Genomic DNA, 17,978 nt, shown 5'->3' on the forward strand with positions numbered 1-17,978 from the left:
TTGCTCGAGGTAGACCCCGAGCCGTCCGAGGTCTCCATGTCGCTCGACTCGGTAGCGAGTAGATCTGGTCCATCTAAGTCCACTCCGACATCGCCATCTGATGATGACTCGTCGTCGGGAGTGGACTGGTGGGAGGCGGACGACTCGGTCCTACCAATCGGGACTCTCCGGTACTTACTAGTGCCCCCATCAGAATCTGAAAAACAAAATAAATATGGTGAATATTAACCACAGTACTTCAATAGGCATCAAAAAATTTTTGATCAAAGAAGGGTTTTCCCCTTCCGATTTTCATTAAAGAAAACCAAGCCAACAGGTATTCGCTTTGTTGATTAGTTTACATATCTATGTTAGGGACGATGACTAGTTGGATGCTTGGTTTCATGTCAATATTTCAATATAAAAGTGGAGCCGGCCTATATGTCCAAACTAAAAAATTCGTAAGTTATGTGAAAGAAGAGTATAAGCACAACCAAAATGGTCAATAAAAAGTATTGAAGCATACTCTATGGTTTATTCAAGCTTCATTTTAACTGGATGTAATATATGCCAACAAGCATAATTCATATATGATTCCCACTCTTTAGATCTTATCAAATCTGACTTGGATATAGAGTTCACAACATGCTCCTCTAAATCCCGACACAATAACAACATGTATTTCATTGTTCTTGATGATAGGCCGAGATTAAAGTCCACTCAACATATGTGGATTATGGCACCATGGACTTTCAAGTACTCTTAGAAGGACCCCATGATTTGGATAGATGGCTGAAAGCTACAATGCTTAATCGTTGCGGCCTATTCCAAACTTCGTTACACAAGCAAGCAATTTATCCATGGTTCGACTTTGAAACCAAATAATGTATGATTCCTTGCAGGTGCATTCAATCCTACTTATATAAAGGAGGCGAATTTAACTCATGAGGCAAGACTTTCGCACATCCAAAACTACAAACTTGTAAAACAAATGAATGTGGCAAATGGCATTGAAAATCTGTTTCATCATTGCAGATTGCATGTAACATTGACTACTAGAATCGCCCTATACCTGCATGTAACATTTACTAATGGCATTGAATATTTATTCACTAACTAGTGATCATGGCATGACAATACAGACACCTATGCCTGCTCCACCGGAGGCATTGCCTGAGAAAGAGGATGCCCTTGCCACCACGACTCTCAACGGCGGAGGAGGACAAGAGGAAGAGACGAGAGAGGGAGGAGGGGCCGGTTTTGTACTAACCTGAGGGCATCTCCAGCTTACACGCTACCCGAGGAGCTCCGCTGTGGCGGCCGTCCTCGGGCCGCATCGAAGAACCGCCGCGCCGGCCGCCGGCCATGAAGCTTGGTGTCGACGACAGTTGGGGGAGGTGGCCGCAGTTGGTGGTGGTGGAGGAGGGGTGGTGGTGGCTGTAGTTGGGGGCGGTGGAGGAGGGGTGGCGGCGGCAGTTGGTGGTGGTTGAGGGCGGCGGTGGCGATTTCGGCGGCGGCGGCGGTGGTGGCGCAGGGAACAGAGAGGAGAAGAATGAAGATAGAAAGAAAGGGGAACGGTTAAGATCTAGGTTAGATGCTTTACCGAGAGTGACTCTCGGAAAAAGCGGCCATTATCGAGAGCCGATAATCGACCCTCGGTAACAATTGCTCTAATTTTTTGTTTTCCTTGTCTTTGTGTTTTTGTTTGGCAGTATCTTTTTTGTATCTGATATTCATATGTTTTTACGACCAAAATTTGAAAATGCCATGACTTTTGATGAATTTTTCGATAAAAGACTTTTGATGCACTCATAGATATATATATGCTTTTTGGGTTAGATTTGTTCAAAACTCAACTTTAAAGAGTGTAAAGTAAAACAAAACATGAGAAGAAGCAGTTGTTGACCGTGGACTTCTTCATTGTTGACGTCGTCGTTCTCTTGTCGTGGTGGAGAAGGAGGTTGATGAGGTTCATCTTGGTGTACTTCCTCGTTTTCTTCATCTTGATGTGTCCCACTCGTGGATGCTTCCGTATCAATTCTTGGTTCTCCTCGTCGTGAGGTAGAAGCTTCCACTTAGATGGACGAGGTACTCTCCTTCACCTCCGTTGGACGGATCTCGCCAATAGACAAGTCTTGGATTGCTTTCGAAGAATATTTATCTCCTACATCAATTGGCAATTGCTCTAGACCGCCGGGGCCACCGGATAGCCCATGCATATACATGTGATGGCCTCCTTTGAGAGCACAAGAAGTTTCGAGGCCAACGGAGCAATAGGTCCCGCACTTCCTGCACAAACCGGACACATTCCCTCTCGGTACCCATAGACTATCTCGAAGAACGGGCCTAGACATGGTCTGTCATCTCACGATGACATGCACTAACACGGAGAAGCAGTTATTCACCGTGGACTACACCCTCTCGGTGTCGAATAATGCCCTAGACCGCCGGGGCCACCGGATGGGTGCTCGATATAGAGACCGCTCGAGGGGAGGGGGGGGGGAGGGCACCCCTACATGCGTGTGGCCCATGCATATGCATGCAGGGGTGGTGCTCTATTTGAATAAGCAACGCACGTCCTTGACGTGACACGTGCCTCACAAACCACACACACGGGCGGGAACGTAGAGGATCGGCTGCGTCCGTCCCCGAGACAGAATCTTCGGTGGGTGATCCCGTGACAGAACGAGCCTAGACTTGGTGTGTGAACTCGCGATGACATGCACTAACACGGAGAAGCAGTTATTCACCGTGGACTACACCCTCTTGTTTCCGAATAACGCCCTAGACCGCCGGGGCCACTGGATGGGTGCTTGATATGGAGACCGCCTGAGGGGGGGGGGAGGGTACCCCTACATGCGCGTGGCCCATGCATATGCATGCAGGGGTGGTGTTCTATTTGAATAAGCAACACACGTCCTTGACGTGACACGTGCCTCACAAACCACACACACGTGCGGGAACGTAGAGGACCGGCTGCGTCCGTCCCCGAGATAGAATCTTCGGTGGGTGATCCCGTGACAGAACGAGCCTAGACTTGATCTGTGAACTCGCGATGACATGCACTAACACGGAGAAGCAGTTATTCACCATGGACTACACCCTCTCGTTGCCGAATAACGCCCTAGACCGCCGGGGCTACTGGATGGGTGCTTGATATGGTGACCGCCTGAGGGGGGGGGGGAGGGTACCCCTATATGCGCGTGGCCCATGCATATGCATGCAGGGGTGGTGTGCTATTTGAATAAGCAACACACGTCCTTGACGTGGCACGTGCCTCACGAACCACACACACGGGCGGGAACGTTGAGGACCGGCTGCGTTCGTCCCCGAGAGAGAGTCTTCGGTGGGCGATCCCGTGACAGAACGGGCCTAGACTTGGTCTGTCATCTCGCGATGACATGCACTAACACGAAGAAGTAGTTATTCCCCATGGCCTACCCCCTCTAGGTGCCGAACAACGCCCTAGACAGCCGGGGCCATCGGAGGGGTGCCGGTCTCTAGAACCGGACGAGGCCCATCCGAAGAAGAAAACACAAGACGGTAATTATGATGTGCTAAGGTTGTTTGCCAAGCATGAAACAAAACAACAACAAAAAGTATAATACATATTATCGAGAATGCACAAGAAGGAAAGAATCAACTCTCGGAAAACGTGGCCATTACCGAGAGCCAAGAATCGACCCTCGGTAACCACTGCTCTAATTTTTCCCCTTTTCTTTTTGTCCTTGTTTTGCTCTATCTTTTTTGTATCTCATATTTCATATGCTTTTACGACCAAAGTTTATAAATTCCATGACTTTTGAGGAATTATTTCAAAACTCAACTTTAAAGAGTGTAAAGTAAAAAACATGAGAAGAAGCAGTTGTTGACCGTGTCCTAGCCCCTCTCTCGGTGCCGGTCAACTTTCTAGACCAGCACCGAGAGAGAACTTTAAAGAGTGTAAAGTAATAAACATGAGAAGAAGCAGTTGTTGACCGTGGCCTACCCCCTCTCTCGGTGCCGGTCAACTTCCTAGACCGCCGGGGCCATCGGATAGCCCATGCATATACATGCGATGGCCTCCTTTGAGAGCACAAGAAGTTTTGAGGCCAACGGAGCAACAAGACCCGCACTTCCTGCACAAACCGGACACATTCCCTCTCGATACCCATAGACTATCTCGAAGAACGGGCCTAGACTTGGTCTGTCATCTCGCGATGACATGCACTAACACGGAGAAACAGTTATTCACCGTGGACTACACCCTCTCGGTGCCGAATAACGCCCTAGACCGCCGGGGCCACCGGATGGGTGCTCGATATGGAGACCACCCGAGGGGGCGGAGGGCACCCCTACATGCGCGTGGCCCATGCATATGCATGCAGGGGTGGTGTGCTATTTGAATAAGCAACGCTCGTCCTTGACGTGACATGTGCCTCACAAACCACACACACGGGCGGGAACGTCAAGGACCGGCTGCGTTCGTCCCCGAGACAGAGTCTTCGGTGGGCGATCCCGTGACAGAACGGGCCTAGACTTGGTTTGTCATCTCGCGATGACATGCACTAACACGAAGAAGCAGTTATTCCCCGTGCCCTACCCCCTCTAGGTGCCGAACAACGCCCTAGACCGCCGGGGCCACCGGAGGGGTGCCGGTCTCTAGAACCGGACGAAGCCCATCCGAAGAAGAAAACACAAGACGGTAATTATGATGTGCTAAGGTTGTTTGCCAAGCATGAAACAAAACAACAACAAAAAAAGTATAATACCTATTATCGAGAATGGACAAGAAGGAAAGAGATCTAGGTTAGATGCTTTACCGAGAGCAACTCTCGGAAAAGGTGGCCATTACCGAGAGCCGAGAATCAACCCTCGGTAACCACTGCTCTAATTTTCCCTTCACTTTTTGTCTTTGTTTTACACTATCTTTTTTGTATCTCATATTTCATATGCTTTTACGACCAAAGTTTATAAATTCCATGACTTTTGATGAATTATTTCAAAACTCAACTTTAAAGAGTGTAATGTAAAAAACATGAGAAGAAGCAGTTTTTGACCGTGGCCTACCCCCTCTCTCGGTGCCGGTCAACTTTCTAGACCGGCACCGAGAGAGAACTTTAAAGAGTGTAAAGTAATAAACATGAGAAGAAGCAGTTGTTGACCGTGGCCTACCCCCTCTCTCAGTGCCGGTCAACTTCCTAGACCGCCGGGGCCACCGGATAGCCCATGCATATACATGCGATGGCCTCCTATGAGAGCACAAGAAGTTTGGAGGCCAACGGAGCCACAGGACCCGCACTTCCTGCACAAACCGGACACAATCCCTCTCGATACCCATAGACTATCTTGACGAACGGGCCTAGACTTGGTCTGTCATCTTGCGATGACATGCACTAACACGGAGAAGCAGTTATTCACCATGGACTACACCCTCTCGGTGCTGAGTAATTCCCTAGACTGCCGGGGCTACCGGATGGGTGCTCGATATAGAGAGCGCCCGAGGGGGGGGAGGGCACCCCTACATGCGTGTGGCCCATGCATATGCATGCAGGGGTGGTGTGCTATTTGAATAAGCAACGCACGTCCTTGACGTGACACGTGCCTCACAAACCACACACACGGGCGGGAACGTAGAGGACCGGCTGCGTCCGTCCCCGAGACAGAATCTTCGGTTGGTGATCCCGTGACAGAACGAGCCTAGACAAGGTCTGTCATCTCGCGATGACATGCACTAACACGGAGAAGCAGCTATTCACCGTGGACTACACCCTCTCGGTGCCGAATAACGCCCTAGACCACCGGGGCCACCGGATGGGCGCTCAATATGGAGAGCGCCCGATGGAGGGGGAGGGCACCCCTACATGCGCGTGGCCCATGCATATGCATGCAGGGGTGGTGTGCTATTTGAATAAGCAACGCACGTCCTTGACGTGGCACGTGCCTCACAAACCACACACACGGGCGGGAACGTCGAGGACGGGCTGCGTTCGTCCCCGAGACAGAGTCTTCGGTGGGCGGTCCCATGACAGAACGGGCCTAGACTTGGTCTGTCATCTCGCGATGACATGCACTAACACGAAGAAGTAGTTATTCCCCGTGGCCTACCCCCTCTAGGTGCCGAACAACGCCCTAGACAGCCGGGGCCACCGGAGGGGTGCTGGTCTCTAGAACCGGACGAGGCCCATTCGAAGAAGAAAACACAAGAAGGTAATTATGATGTGCTAAGGTTGTTTGCCAAGCATGAAAGAAAACAACAAAAAAAGTATAATACATATTATCGAGAATGCACAAGAAGGAAATAGATCTAGGTTAGATGCTTTACCGAGAGCGACTCTCGTAAAAGGTGGCCATTACCGATAGCCGAGAATCGACCCTCGGTAACCACTGCTCTAATTTTTCCCCTTCTCTTTTTGTCTTTGTTTTGCACTATCTTTTTTGTATCTCATATTTCATATGCTTTTACGACCAAAGTTTATAAATTCCATGACTTTTGATGAATTATTTCAAAACTCAACTTTAAAGAGTGTAAAATAAAAAACATGAGAAGAAGCAGTTGTTGACCGTGACCTAGCCCCTCTCTCGGTGCCGGTCAACTTTCTAGACCGGCACCGAGAGAGAACTTTAAAGAGTGTAAAGTAATAAACATGAGAAGAAGCAGTTGTTGACCGTGGCCTACCCCCTCTCTCAGTGCCGGTCAACTTCCTAGACCGCCGGGGCCACCGGATAGCCCATGCATATACATGCGATGGCCTCCTTTGAGAGCACAAGAAGTTTGGAGGCCAACGGAGCCACAGGACCCGCACTTCCTGCACAAACCGGACACAATCCCTCTCGATACCCATAGACTATCTTGACGAACGGGCCTAGACTTGGTCTGTCATCTTGCGATGACATGCACTAACACGGAGAAGCAGTTATTCACCATGGACTACACCCTCTCGGTGCGGAGTAATTCCCTAGACTGCCGGGGCTACCGGATGGGTGCTCGATATAGAGAGCGCCCGAGGGGGGGGGGAGGGCACCCCTACATGCGTGTGGCCCATGCATATGCATGCAGGGGTGGTGTGCTATTTGAATAAGCAACGCACGTCCTTGACGTGACACGTGCCTCACAAACCACACACACGGGCGGGAACGTAGAGAACCGGCTGCGTCCGTCCCCGAGACAGAATCTTCGGTGGGTGATCCCGTGACAGAACGAGCCTAGACATGGTCTGTCATCTCGTGATGACATGCACTAACACGGAGAAGCAGCTATTCACCGTGGACTACACCCTCTCGGTGCCGAATAACGCCCTAGACCACCGGGGCCACCGGATGGGCGCTCAATATGGAGAGCGCCCGATGGAGGGGGAGGGCACCCCTACATGCGTGTGGCCCATGCATATGCATGCAGGGGTGGTGTGCTATTTGAATAAGCAACGCACGTCCTTGACGTGGCACGTGCCTCACAAACCACACACACGGGCGGGAACGTCGACCGGCTGCGTTCGTCCCCGAGACAGAGTCTTTGGTGGGCGATCCCGTGACAGAACGGGCCTAGACTTGGTTTGTCATCTCGCGATGACATGCACTAACATGACGATGCAGTTATTCACCATGGACTACACCCTCTCGGTGCCGAATAACGCCCTAGACCGCCGGGGCCACCGGATGGGTGCTCGATATGGAGACCGCCCGAGGGGGGGGGGAGGGCACCCCTACATGCGTGTGGCCCATGCATATGCATGCAGGGGTGGTGTGCTATTTGAATAAGCAACGCACGTCCTTGGCGTGGCACGTGCCCCACAAACCACACACACGGGCGGGAACGTCGAGGACCGGCTGCGTCCGTCCCCGAGAAAGAATCTTCGGTTGGTGATCCCGTGACAGAACGAGCCAACACTTGGTCTGTCATCTCGCGATGACATGCACTAACACGGAGAAGCAGTTATTCACCGTGGACTACACCCTCTCGATGCCGAATAACGCCCTAGACCGCCGGGGCCATCGGTTGGGTGCTTGATATGGAGACCGCCCGAGGGGGGGGGAGGGCACCCCTACATGCGCATGGCCCATGCATATGCATGCAGGGGTGGTGTGCTATTTGAATAAGCAACACACGTCCTTGACGTGGCACGTGCGTCACAAACCACACACACGGGCGGAAACGTCGAGGACGGGCTGCGTTCGTCCCCGAGACAGAGTCTTCGGTGGGCGGTCCCGTGACAGAACGGGCCTAGACTTGGTCTGTCATCTCGCGATGACATGCACTAACACGAAGAAGTAGTTATTCCCCGTGGCCTACCCTCTCTAGGTGCCGAACAACGCCCTAGACAGCCCGGGCCACCGGAGGGGTGCTGGTCTCTAGAACCGGACGAGGCCCATTCGAAGAAGAAAACACAAGAAGGTAATTATGATGTGCTAAGGTTGTTTGCCAAGCATGAAAGAAAACAACAAAAAAAGTATAATACATATTAACGAGAATGCACAAGAAGGAAATAGATCTAGGTTAGATGCTTTACCGAGAGCTGCTCTCGTAAAAGGTGGCCATTACCGAGAGCCGAGAATCGACCCTCGTAACCACTGCTCTAAATTTTTCCCCATCTCTTTTTGTCTTTGTTTTGCACTATCTTTTTTGTATCTCATATTTCATATGCTTTTACGACCAGAGTTTATAAATTCCATGACTTTTGATGACTTATTTCAAAACTCAACCTTAAAGAGTGTAAAATAAAAAACATGAGAAGAAGCAGTTGTTGACCGTGACCTAGCCCCTCTCTCGGTGCCGGTCAACTTTCTAGACCGGCACCGAGAGAGAACTTTAAAGAGTGTAAAGTAATAAACATGAGAAGAAGCAGTTGTTGACCGTGGCCTACCCCCTCTCTCGGTGCCAGTCAACTTCCTAGACCGCCGGGGCCACCGGATAGCCCATGGATATACATGCGATGGTCTCCTTTGAGAGCACAAGAAGTTTCGAGGCCAACGGAGCAACAGGACCCGCACTTCCTGCACAAACCGGACACATTCCCTCTCGATACCCATAGACTATCTCGAAGAAAGGGCCTAGACTTGGTCTGTCATCTCGCGATGACACGCACTAACACGGAGAAGCAGTTATTCACCGTGGACTACACCCTCTCGGTGCCGAATAACGCCCTAGACCGCCGGGGCCACCGGATGGGTGCTCGATATGGAGACCGCCCGAGGGGGGGAGGGCACCCCTACATGCGCGTGGCCCATGCATATGCATGCAGGGGTGGTGTGCTATTTGAATAAGCAACGCACGTCCTTGACGTGGCACGTGCCTCACAAACCACACACACGGGCGGGAATGTCGAGGACCGGCTGCGTTCGTCCCCGAGACAGAGTCTTCGGTTAGCTATCCCGTGATAGAACGGGCCTAGACTTGGTTTGTCATCTCGCGATGACATGCACTAACACAGAGAAGCAGTTATTCACCATGGACTACACCCTCTCGGTGCCGAATAATGCCCTATACTGCCGGGGCCACCGGATGGGTGCTCGATATGGAGACCGCCCGAGGGGGGGGGGGAGGGCACCCCTACATGCGCGTGGCCCATGCATATGCATGCAGGGGTGGTGTGCTATTTGAATATGCAACGCACGTCCTTGACGTGGCACGTGCCTCACGAACCACACACACGGGCGGGACCGTCGAGGACCGGCTGCGTTCGTCCCCGAGAGAGAGTCTTCGGTGGGCGATCCCGTGACAGAACGGGCCTAGACTTGGTCCGTCATCTGGCGATGACATGCACTAACACGAAGAAGTAGTTATTCCCCATGGCCTACCCCCTCTAGGTGTCGAACAACGCCCTAGACAGCCGGGGCCACCGGAGGGGTGCCGGTCTCTAGAACCGGACGAGGCCCATCCGAAGAAGAAAACAAAAGACGGTAATTATGATGTGCTAAGGTTGTTTGCCAAGCATGAAAGAAAACAACAAAAAAAAGTATAATACATATTATCGAGAATACACAAGAAGGAAAGAGATCTAGGTTAGATGCTTTACCGAGAGCGACTCTCGAAAAAGGTGGCCATTACCAAGAGATGAGAATCGACCCTCGGTAACCACTGCTCTAATTTTTTCCCCTTTTCTTTTTGTCTTTGTTTTGCACTATCTTTTTTGTATCTCATATTTCATATGCTTTTACGACCAAAGTTTATAAATTCCATGACTTCTGATGAATTATTTCAAAACTCAACTTTAAAGAGTGTAAAGTAAAAAACATGAGAAGAAGCAGTTGTTGACCGTGGCCTAGCCCCTCTCTCGGTGCCGATCAACTTTCTAGACCGGCACCGAGAGAGAACTTTAAAGAGTGTAAAGTAATAAACATGAGAAGAAGCAGTTGTTGACCATGGCCTACCCCCTCTCTCGGTGCCGGTCAACTTCCTAGACCGCCGGGGCCACCGGATAGCCCATGCATATACATGCGATGCCTCCTTTGAGAGCACAAGATGTTTTGAGGCCAACGGAGCAACATGACCCGCACTTCCTGCACAAATCGGACACATTCCCTCTCGATACCCATAGACTATCTCGAGGAACGGGCCTAGACTTGGTCTGTCATCTCGCGATGACATGCACTAACACGGAGAACCAGTTATTCACCCTGGACTACACCCTCTCGGTGCCGAATAACGCCCTACACCGCCGGGGCCACCGGATGGGTGCTCGATATGGAGACCGCCCGAGGGAGGGGGGAGGGCACCCCTACATGCGCGTGGCCCATGCATAAGCATGCAGGGGTGGTGTGCTATTTGAATAAGCAACGCACGTCCTTGACGTGGCACGTGCCCCACAAACCACACACATGGGCCGAAACATCGAGGACCGGCTGCGTCCGTCCCCAAGACAGAATCTTCGGTTGGTGATCCCGTGACAGAACGAGCCTACACTTGGTCTGTCATCTCGCGATGATGTGCACTAACACGGAGAAGCAGTTATTCACCATGGACTACACCCTCTCGGTGCCGAATAACGCCCTAGACCGCCGGGGCCACCGGATGGGTGCTCGATATGGAGACCGCCCGAGGGGGGGGAGGGCACCCCTACATGCGCATGGCCCATGCATATGCATGCAGGGGTGGTGTGCTATTTGAATAAGCAACACACGTCCTTGACGTGGCACGTGCCTCACAAACCACACACACGGGCGGGAACGTCGAGGACCGGCTGCGTTCGTCCCCGAGACAGAGTCTTCGGTGGGCAGTCACGTGACCGAACGGGCCTAGACTTGGTCTGTCATCTCGCGATGACATGCACTAACACGAAGAAGCAGTTATTCCCCGTGGCCTACCCCTCTAGGTGCCGAACAACGCCCTAGACAGCCGGGGCCACCGGAGGGGTGCGGTCTCTAGAACCGGACGAGGCCCATCGAAGAAGAAAACACAAGAAGGTAATTATGATGTGCTAAGGTTGTTTGCCAAGCATGAAAGAAAACAACAAAAAAAGTATAATACATATTATCGAGAATGCACAAGAAGGAAATAGATCTAGGTTAGATGCTTTACCGAGAGCGACTCTCGTAAAAGGTGGCCATTACCGAGAGCCGAGAATCGACCCTCGGTAACCACTGCTCTAATTTTTTCCCCTTCTCTTTTTGTCTTTGTTTTGCACTATCTTTTTTGTATCTCATATTTCATATGCTTTTACGACCAAAGTTTATAAATTCCATGACTTTTGATGAATTTTTTCAAAACTCAACTTTAAAGAGTGTAAAGTAAAAAACATGAGAAGAAGCAGTTGTTGACCGTGGCCTACCCCCTCTCTCGGTGCCGGTCAACTTTCTAGACCGGCACCGAGAGAGAACTTTAAAGAGTGTAAAGTAATAAACATGAGAAGAAGCAGTTGTTGACCGTGGCCTACCCCCTCTCTCGGTGCCGGTCAACTTCCTAGACCGCCGGGGCCACCGGATAGCCCATGCATATACATGCGATGGCCTCCTTTGAGAGCACAAGAAGTTTCGAGGCCAACGGAGCAACAGGACCCGCACTTCCTGCACAAACCGGACACATTCCCTCTCGATACCCATAGACTATCTCGAAGAAAGGGCCTAGACTTGGTCTGTCATCTCGCGATGACACGCACTAACACGGAGAAGCAGTTATTCACCGTGGACTACACCCTCTCGGTGCCGAATAACGCCCTAGACCGCCGGGGCCACCGGATGGGTGCTCGATATGGAGACCGCCCGAGGGGGGGAGGGCACCCCTACATGCCGTGGCCCATGCATATGCATGCAGGGGTGGTGTGCTATTTGAATAAGCAACGCACGTCCTTGACGTGACACGTGCCTCACAAACCACACACACGGGCGGGAATGTCGAGGACCGGCTGCGTTCCGTCCCCGAGACAGAGTCTTCGGTGAGCTGATCCCGTGATAGAACGGGCCTAGACTTGGTTTGTCATCCCGCGATGACATGCACTAACACAGAGAAGCAGTTATTCACCATGGACTACACCCTCTCGGTGCCGAATAACGCCCTAGACCGCCGGGGCCACCGGATGGGTGCTCGATATGGAGACCGCCCGAGGGGGGGGAGGGCACCCCTACATGCGCGTGGCCCATGCATATGCATGCAGGGGTGGTGTGCTATTTGAATAAGCAACGCACGTCCTTGACGTGGCACGTGCCTCACAAACCACACACACGGGCGGGAACGTCGAGGACCGGCTGCGTTCGTCCCCGAGACAGAGTCTTCGGTGGGCGATCCCGTGACAGAACGGGCCTAGACTTGGTCTGTCATCTCGCGATGACATGCACTAACACGAAGAAGTAGTTATTCCCCGTGGCCTACCCCCTCTAGGTGCCGAACAACGCCCTAGACCGCCGGGGCCACCGGAGGGGTGCCGGTCTCTAGAACCGGACGAGGCCCATCCGAAGAAGAAAACACAAGACGGTAATTATGATGTGCTAAGGTTGTTTGCCAAGCATGAAAGAAAACAACAAAAAAAGTATAATACATATTATCGAGAATGCACAAGAAGGAAAGAGATCTAGGTTGGATGCTTTACCGAGAGCGACTCTCGGAAAAGGTGGCCATTACCGAGAGCCGAGAATCGACCCTCGGTAACCACTGCTCTAATTTTTTCCCCTTCTCTTTTTGTCTTTGTTTTGCACTATCTTTTTTGTATCTCATATTTCATATGCTTTTACGACCAAAGTTTATAAATTCCATGACTTTTGATGATTTTTTCAAAACTCAACTTTAAAGAGTGTAAAGTAAAAAACCATGAGAAGAAGCAGTTGTTGACCGTGGCCTACCCCCTCTCTCGGTGCCGGTCAACTTTCTAGACCGGCACCGAGAGAGAACTTTAAAGAGTGTAAAGTAATAAACATGAGAAGAAGCAGTTGTTGACCGTGGCCTACCCCCTCTCTCGGTGCCGGTCAACTTCCTAGACCGCCGGGGCCACCGGATAGCCCATGCATATACATGCGATGGCCTCCTTTGAGAGCACAAGATGTTTTGAGGCCAACGGAGCAACATGACCCGCACTTCCTGCACAAATCGGACACATTCCCTCTCGATACCCATAGACTATCTCGAGGAACGGGCCTAGACTTGGTCTGTCATCTCGCGATGACATGCACTAACACGGAGAACCAGTTATTCACCCTGGACTACACCCTCTCGGTGCCGAATAACGCCCTACACCGCCGGGGCCACCGGATGGGTGCTCGATATGGAGACCGCCCGAGGGAGGGGGGAGGGCACCCCTACATGCGCGTGGCCCATGCATATGCATGCAGGGGTGGTGTGCTATTTGAATAAGCAACGCACGTCCTTGACGTGGCACGTGCCCCACAAACCACACACATGGGCCGAAACATCGAGGACCGGCTGCGTCCGTCCCCAAGATAGAATCTTCGGTTGGTGATCCCGTGACAGAACGAGCCTACACTTGGTCTGTCATCTCGTGATGACGTGCACTAACACGGAGAAGCAGTTATTCACCATGGACTACACCCTCTCGGTGCCGAATAACGCCCTAGACCGCCGGGGCCACCGGATGGGTGCTCGATATGGAGACCGCCCGAGGGGGGGGAGGGCACCCCTACATGCGCGTGGCCCATGCATATGCATGCAGGGGTGGTGTGCTATTTGAATAAGCAACACACGTCCTTGACGTGGCACGTGCCTCACAAACCACACACACGGGCGGGAACGTCGAGGACCGGCTGCGTTCGTCCCCGAGACAGAGTCTTCGGTGGGCGATCCCGTGACAGAACGGGCCTAGACTTGGTCTGTCATCTCGCGATGACATGCACTAACACGAAGAAGCAGTTATTCCCCGTGGCCTACCCCCTCTAGGTGCCGAACAACGCCCTAGACCGCCGGGGCCACCGGAGGGGTGCCGGTCTCTAGAACCGGACGAGGCCCATCCGAAGAAGAAAACACAAGACGGTAATTATGATGTGCTAAGGTTGTTTGCCAAGCATGAAAGAAAACAACAAAAAAAGTATAATACATATTATCGAGAATGGACAAGAAGGAAAGAGATCTAGGTTAGATGCTTTACCGAGAGCAACTCTCGGAAAATGTAGCCATTACCGAGAGCCGAGAATCGACCCTCGGTAACCACTGCTCTAATTTTTCCCTTCTCTTTTTGTCTTTGTTTTGCACTATCTTTTTTGTATCTCATATTTCATATGCTTTTACGACCAAAGTTTATAAATTCCATGACTTTTGATGAATTATTTCAAAACTCAACTTTAAAGAGTGTAAAGTAAAAAACATGAGAAGAAGCAGTTTTTGACCGTGGCCTACCCCCTCTCTCGGTGCCGGTCAACTTTCTAGACCGGCACCGAGAGAGAACTTTAAAGAGTGTAAAGTAATAAACATGAGAAGAAGCAGTTGTTGACCGTGGCCTACCCCCTCTCTCAGTGCCGGTCAACTTCCTAGACCGCCGGGGCCACCGGATAGCCCATGCATATACATGCGATGGCCTCCTTTGAGAGCACAAGAAGTTTCGGAGGCCAACGGAGCAACAGGACCCGCACTTCCTGCACAAACCGGACACATCCCTCTCGATACCCATAGACTATCTCGACGAACGGGCCTAGACTTGGTCTGTCATCTTGTGATGACATGCACTAACACGGAGAAGCAGTTATTCACCATGGACTACACCCTCTCGGTGCCGAATAATGCCCTAGACCGCCGGGGCCACCGGATGGGTGCTCGATATAGAGATCGCCCGAGGGGGGGGAGGGCACCCCTACATGCGTGTGGCCCATGCATATGCATGCAGGGGTGGTGTGCTATTTGAATAAGCAACGCACGTCCTTGACGTGACACGTGCCTCACAAACCACACACACGGGCGGGAACATAGAGGACCGGCTGCGTCCGTCCCCGAGACAGAATCTTCGGTGGTGATCCCGTGACAGAACGAGCCTAGACTTGGTCTGTCATCTCGCGATGACATGCACTAACACGGAGAAGCAGTTATTCACCGTGGACTACACCCTCTCGGTGCCGAATAACGCCCTAGACCGCCGGGGCCACCGGATGGGTGCTCGATATGGAGACCGCCCGAGGGGGGGAGGGCACCCCTACATGCGCGTGGCCCATGCATATGCATGCAGGGGTGGTGTGCTATTTGAATAAGCAACGCACGTCCTTGACGTGGCACGTGCCTCACAAACCACACACACGGGCGGGAACGTCGAGGACCGGCTGCGTTCGTCCCCGAGACAGAGTCTTCGGTGGGCGATCCCGTGACAGAACGGGCCTAGACTTGGTCTGTCATCTCGCGATGACATGCACTAACACGAAGAAGCAGTTATTCCCCGTGGCCTACCCCCTCTAGGTGCCGAACAACGCCCTAGACCGCCGGGGCCACCGGAGGGGTGCCGGTCTCTAGAACCGGACGAGGCCCATCCAAAGAAGAAAACACAAGACGGTAATTATGATGTGCTAAGGTTGTTTGCCAAGCATGAAAGAAAACAACAAAAAAAGTATAATACATATTATCGAGAATGCACAAGAAGGAAAGAGATCTAGGTTAGATGCTTTACCGAGAGCGACTCTCGGAAAAGGTGGCCATTACCGAGAGCCGAGAATCGACCCTCGGTAACCACTGCTCTAATTTTTCCCCTTCTCTTTTTGTCTTTGTTTTGCACTATCTTTTTTGTATCTCATATTTCATATGCTTTTACGACCAAAGTTTATAAATTCCATGACTTTTGATGAATTATTTCAAAACTCAACTTTAAAGAGTGTAAAGTAAAAAACATGAGAAGAAGCAGTTGTTGACCGTGGCCTACCCCTCTCTCGGTGCCGGTCAACTTTCTAGACCGGCACCGAGAGAGAACTTTAAAGAGTGTAAAGTAATAAACATGAGAAGAAGCAGTTGTTGACCGTGGCCTACCCCCTCTCTCAGGTGCCGGTCAACTTCCTAGACCGCCGGGGCCACCGGATAGCCCATGCATATACATGCGATGGCCTCCTTTGAGAGCACAAGAAGTTTGGAGGCCAACGGAGCCACAGGACCCGCACTTCCTGCACAAACCGGACACAATCCCTCTCGATACCCATAGACTATCTTGACGAACGGGCCTAGACTTGGTCTGTCATCTTGCGATGACATGCACTAACACGGAGAAGCAGTTATTCACCATGGACTACACCCTCTCGGTGCGGAGTAATTCCCTAGACTGCCGGGGCTACCGGATGGGTGCTCGATATAGAGAGCGCCCGAGGGGGGGGGAGGGCACCCCTACATGCGTGTGGCCCATGCATATGCATGCAGGGGTGGTGTGCTATTTGAATAAGCAACGCACGTCCTTGACGTGACACGTGCCTCACAAACCACACACACGGGCGGGAACGTAGAGAACCGGCTGCGTCCGTCCCCGAGACAGAATCTTCGGTGGGTGATCCCGTGACAGAACGAGCCTAGACATGGTCTGTCATCTCGTGATGACATGCACTAACACGGAGAAGCAGCTATTCACCGTGGACTACACCCTCTCGGTGCCGAATAACGCCCTAGACCACCGGGGCCACCGGATGGGCGCTCAATATGGAGAGCGCCCGATGGAGGGGGAGGGCACCCCTACATGCGTGTGGCCCATGCATATGCATGCAGGGGTGGTGTGCTATTTGAATAAGCAACGCACGTCCTTGACGTGGCACGTGCCTCACAAACCACACACACGGGCGGGAACGTCGACCGGCTGCGTTCGTCCCGAGACAGAGTCTTTGGTTTGTCATCTCGCGATGACATGCACTAACATGGAGATGCAGTTATTCACCATGGACTACACCCTCTCGGTGCCCGAATAACGCCCTAGACCGCCGGGGCCACCGGATGGGTGCTCGATATGGAGACCGCCCGAGGGGGGGGGGGAGGGCACCCCTACATGCGTGTGGCCCATGCATATGCATGCAGGGGTGGTGTGCTATTTGAATAAGCAACGCACGTCCTTGGCGTGGCACGTGCCCCACAAACCACACACACGGCGGGAACGTCGAGGACCGGCTGCGTCCGTCCCCGAGAAAGAATCTTCGGTTGGTGATCCCGTGACAGAACGAGCCAACACTTGGTCTGTCATCTCGCGATGACATGCACTAACACGGAGAAGCAGTTATTCACCGTGGACTACACCCTCTCGATGCCGAATAACGCCCTAGACCGCCGGGGCCATCGGATGGGTGCTTGATATGGAGACCGCCCGAGGGGGGGGGGAGGGCACCCCTACATGCGCATGGCCCATGCATATGCATGCAGGGGTGGTGTGCTATTTGAATAAGCAACACACGTCCTTGACGTGGCACGTGCGTCACAAACCACACACACGGGCGGGAACGTCGAGGACGGGCTGCGTTCGTCCCCGAGACAGAGTCTTCGGTGGGCGGTCCCGTGACAGAACGGGCCTAGACTTGGTCTGTCATCTCGCGATGACATGCACTAACACGAAGAAGTAGTTATTCCCCGTGGCCTACCCTCTCTAGGTGCCGAACAACGCCCTAGACAGCCGGGGCCACCGGAGGGGTGCTGGTCTCTAGAA

Source organism: Triticum aestivum, chromosome 7D (assembly GCF_018294505.1).
Source record: "Triticum aestivum cultivar Chinese Spring chromosome 7D, IWGSC CS RefSeq v2.1, whole genome shotgun sequence".
Lineage (NCBI taxonomy): Eukaryota > Viridiplantae > Streptophyta > Magnoliopsida > Poales > Poaceae > Triticum > Triticum aestivum.